The sequence below is a fragment of the Hylobates moloch genome, unplaced genomic scaffold (genome assembly GCF_009828535.3).
Source record: "Hylobates moloch isolate HMO894 unplaced genomic scaffold, HMol_V3 SCAFFOLD_3, whole genome shotgun sequence".
Classification (NCBI taxonomy): Eukaryota; Metazoa; Chordata; class Mammalia; order Primates; family Hylobatidae; genus Hylobates; species Hylobates moloch.
Genome location: NW_026652278.1, coordinates 120638843 through 120644058, shown reverse-complemented (window position 1 = coordinate 120644058; position 5216 = coordinate 120638843).

Genomic DNA, 5216 nt, shown 5'->3' with positions numbered 1-5216 from the left:
ATATATATAATTGCATTGCTCTTTTCGCTTCCTAGCCTCTGTTCTTTGATGATATTAGGAAACAATTCTTTATACTTTTATTATTTTTTTGGTTTCTTTTTTAAATTTTGGAGACAAAATCTTGCTCTTTCATCCAGGCTATAGTGCCGTGGCACAAACACGGCTCACTACAGCCTTGACTTCCTGGGCTCAAGCAGTCTTCCCACCTCAGCCTCCCAAGTAACTAGGACAACAGGCCCACACCACTGCACCCAGCTAGTTTTTATATTTTTTCTAGAGACAGGATTTTGCAATGTTGCCCAGGCTGGTCTTGAACTCTGGGTTCAATCGATCTGCCCGCCTTGGCCGCCCAAAGTGCTGGGATTTCAGGTGTAAGCCACCACTCCTGGCCTTCATTCTATTATTTTTATTCACCAGGGCTTGAGTTTATGAGGATTCCTGATAAGAATTCCCAGACTTTCCATTCGATACCATTCTTAGAGATCCCAATGATTTTATTAAGGCAAATATTTCAATATATAGATTTATATACATATATATGTGTGTATACACATACACATGCTAGTTTTTTATAGCAGAGCATTCAACTGCTTTAAGACTTCAGTTACTTACACTTCAGGGAAACTGATTTGTGCAATCTTCAATTTTTCGTTTTGCACAGGAAAAATCATCCTGAGTTTTCTGCTACTGTGTATTGAAAATCATAACATGTATGAAGATAAAATAGATATAAAATTTAAATCTAAGCCAATGGAATACAAATTTTTTATTTATTAAATTTTTTCTGAAACATGCCATGCAGTAGTTAAATTAGAAGCATTGGATGAAACTGAAAACAGACGGAAGCATAAATATTAACAGTCATGATAATTTCTGATCAGTAGTTGTAAGAATTTGTTAAAATGCTTCTAAATCCTAATATGTTTTAATGCCATAAAATATATTTTTGAGGTAAGCCAGTGTCATAAACTCTTGTCTAAATACAAAACAAATTCCTGAACATCCAGTTCCAGCAAACTTCTGTTCATTTAAGTAAAAATGCTGGGAAAGTTTAGTTCTTTCGCCAAGCAAATACAGGAAGAATTTAGGCCAGGTGCTGTGGCTCACCCCTATAATCCCAGCGTTTTGGGAGGCTGAGGTAGGAGGATCATTTGAGTCCAGGTGTTCGAGACCAGCCTGTGCAAGTCAGTGAGACTTCATGTCTACAATAAATAAGTAAAATTAGCCTGGCCTGGTGGTGTGCACCTGTAGTGCCAGCTACTTGAGGAACTGAGATGGGAGGACTGCTTGAGACCAGCAGGTTGAAGTTGCAGTGAGCTATGGTCTTGCCACTGCACTCCAACCTGGGCGACAGAGTTGAGACCCTGTCTCAGAAAAAAAGTTCTATTTGTAAAGTTCTTATATTGGTTCGAACCCCGAGAGTGCACCAACAGACAACACCAGGCAGAGTGGAGCAACATGCCGTTTTAATGAGTGCCTGGGTACAGGTGGGCTGAGGCCTAAAATGGCGTCAACCCCAAGTGAGGACAGGGGAGGGGTTTTATAGCCTCCTGTAAACAGGAAGTGTCCCAGTCTGACGTAACTGCCTTGTGGTACCTGGATGGCCTCTTTCTCGATCTTCAGGGATGGGTGTCTTCCAGCAGGGTACATGTCTTCTGGCTGGCTCTCTTCCTGCTTCTGCTATCTTGCTGGCACAGGCTGCTGGCACAAATAGCCTTGCGCCTTGGGACTGGGCCTGAGAAGGGAGGAGTTACTCATGCCTTCAAGCTTTCAGGCCCCAGGGAGAATCTTTCAAACAGTTTCCATCTTTCAACAGATCCAAGTGTTTGCTGCACTGGTCAGAATCACTAATCCTAGACAATGCTTATTTACTATGGTCTCTATTCAGGAAAGACAGACTTTTTACCAGCAGAAGTTCGTGATCAGATGCCATTAATATTGTATGGGAGAAAACAGAGAGGAGAGATGAGATGTTTTAGCACTTTGTAATTTTTCATCTAGCATGCAAGTAGCCATTTTCCTTTAACTTGCTCATTTTTTCTTCACTTCAAAAGTCAAAATAAACACAGTAAGAAGCTTACATCTAAGTTATCAATGTTTTATTTATGCCTTTTAAAATGAGACTGACTTCTAGCTCAACATTCACTATGGCATAACAGTATTGAAATAAAACAAGTAAAAAATGACAATATACTAGTTATAATGGAATTTAATGTATGCAATTTAATATTAAAAATTCAGATGCTGAACCTGATTTAAAAGGCCTGAGGAGATTCAAGAGAAGCTAAGATTTGCCCCAAACCCAACCAGTATAAAGCTACATGATTTTGAAGAGATCACTAACAGAATAAAATACCATATAAAATAAGAGTTAAAAACAAAAACAAAAAAAGAAGTAGAAGAAAATCCCAAAATCCAAGAAAAGTCTTTGGATAAGAAACATTTGATAACCCATACTTAGTTTTTTACTTCTTGAATTACTCTTCACTGAAATTCAGCTATGCTTAAGGGGATGGCATTGGAGAGTTTCTTTCCACATCTATCTTAAGGATCTTTAATTTCAGTTAAGAAGCTTTGATACTTCTCTAAGGCTTATTTATCTTTAAAGATCCATAATTGCATGCATAATGCCACATTTCTTTTCATTTGAAAAAATGTGCCTGATGAGTTCTACTGCCTCACTTCAGTAGAACCATGCAGGTCTCAGACAAGTGCCTTGTAATCTTCCCTCAGCAATTGGGGGATGCAGGAATCCCCCTGATCTAGAACAATATTGACTTCATATTCACTACTGGCTGTGGTGTTATTTTATATGTGCATATATATGGATATAATATGTATATTATATATTATATTACATGTATTGAGACCAGCCTGGGCAAGACAGTGAGACCTTATCTGTATAAAAAATAAACAAAATTAGCCTGGTGTGGTGGTTCAAGCCTGTAGTGCCAGCTACTTGAAATACTGACATGGGAGGATCACTTGGGGCCAGGAGATTTTATATATATATATAAATAGTATATAATTATATAATAATTAATATTAATAGATAATATAAACCAGTAATAAATATTAATTAGTAATACTATAAATATAAATTAATTGGTATTGTATATAATTATATAATAATATTATGATATGCAATGTTATATATGCATATATAATATATAATGGTATATACACATAAATATGTATTATATAATGTTTTTTGTCCACCGCTCCTGGCTCATAACTCCCATAGCCCGTTAGAGTATTTTGTTATCATGTAGGGCATGTTAGGCCTCAGGGAAAGGCCTCTGACCTCCTGCTCTCCTTTCACCATCTTTCCTGCCTTTCTGATTGTGAGTCTTAAGACCCCCACTAGAGCCATCCCGCCTTATACACTGGGGGAAGAAACGCTGACATCATTAGACTTCCATAAAAACCCAAGAGGACTGGGTTCGGGAGCTTCCAGATAGGTGAACTCGTGGAGCTTCCTGGAGGGTCCTGCACCCAGGGAGGGCATGGAAACCTCTTTCCCCATATCTTGCCTTATGCATCTCCTTATCTGTGTCCTTGGTAATATCTTTTATAATAAACCAGTAAACATAATATAATAATTAATTTCCCTGAGTTTTGTGAGCTGCCCCCGCAAATTAATCAAACCCGAAGAGGGGGTTTTGGGAATCCCAATTTGAAGCCAATGGGTCAGAAGTTCCAGAGTCCCTGACTTAACGACTGGTGTTTGGGGTTAGGGGCAGTTTTGGAGACTCAGCCCTCACCCTATGGGATCTGACACTATCTCCGGGTAGACAGTGTGGAATTTATTTATTTATTTATTTTGAGATGGAATTTTGCTCTTGTTGCCCAGGCTGGAGTGTAATGGCACTATCTCGGCTCACCGCAACCTCCGAGTCCCAGGTTCAAGCAATTCTTCTGCCTCAGCCTCCCGAGTAGCTGGGATTACAGGCATGCGCCATCACGCCTGTCTAATTTTTTTTTGTATTTTTAGTAGAGACGGGGTTTCTCCATGTTGGTCAGGCTGGTCTCAAACTCCTGACCTCAGGTGATCCGCCCACCTCGGCCTCCCAAAGTGCTGGGATTACAGGCGTGAGCCACCACGCCCGGTGACAGTGTGGAATTTAACTGGAGAACACCCAGCTGGCGTTCACTGCTTAGCATGTGGGGAAAAATCCCCACATTTGGTCACTGCAGTGACCAAAAAAAATCCCCACGTTTGGTCACTGTTGTGGTGGTGGTATGAGAGGAGAGGAAAACACAACTTGGGAGTTTTTTCAAAACACTGGGTACTTTTGAAAATAAAGTGTGTAACAGCTTTTGCTAATAAATGGGCTTCCTTCAACAGAATACAGATATTTACAAAATAAATAAATAAATGGGTTCCCATGGAGACAAGGCTAAAATCACAGTAACAGAGTTCAGTTGTAATAAATAGCAATGAATACAGTGGTCTTTCTGCAACAGAAGAGGCGTAAGCTTGTTTGAGTCAAAAGACAGCTTCCAAACCCTCTGTGTCAATCTGACAACCTGACTTAAGATTTTGTTATCTTTTGGACACCTGATTTTAGGCATGATGAGAGGAGAAAATAATAATTTTCAATTTTATTATTTTATTTTATTTTTTTGAAACGGAGTCTCCCTCTGTCACCCAGGCTGGAGTGCAGTGGCCTGATCTCGGCTCACTGGAACCTCTGCCTCCCGGGTTCAATTGATTCTCCTGCCTCAGCCTCCTAAGTAGCTGGGACCACAGGCGCCTGCCACCACACCCGGCTAATTTTTTGTATTTTTAGTAGAGACGGGGTTTCATCGTGTTAGCCAGGATGGTCTCGATCTCCTGACCTTGTGATCCACCCTCCTTGGCCTCCCAAAGTGCTGGGATTACAGGCGTGAGACACCACGACCAGTCTATCTTATTTCATTTTAAAATAGGGATTATTATAGCAAACCCTATTACTTATTATTGTGAAAGGAAAATAAGTTTCAGGACCCCAAAATCACTAAGCCAAGGGAAAAGTCAGGCTGCCAACTATGTCAGGCAAACCTGTGTCCCATTTTATTCCTAAATAAGATAGCTACCACGATAAAAAGCTACATACCTCCCTCACAATTTGCCCACAAGGAAATTCCTTGTTGACAAAACAGGCAGAACTCAAAGTCATCCTTCTGAGGCTCACCTGAGACAAAGGCTTATCTGATTGCTTTCTCTGCCCTAT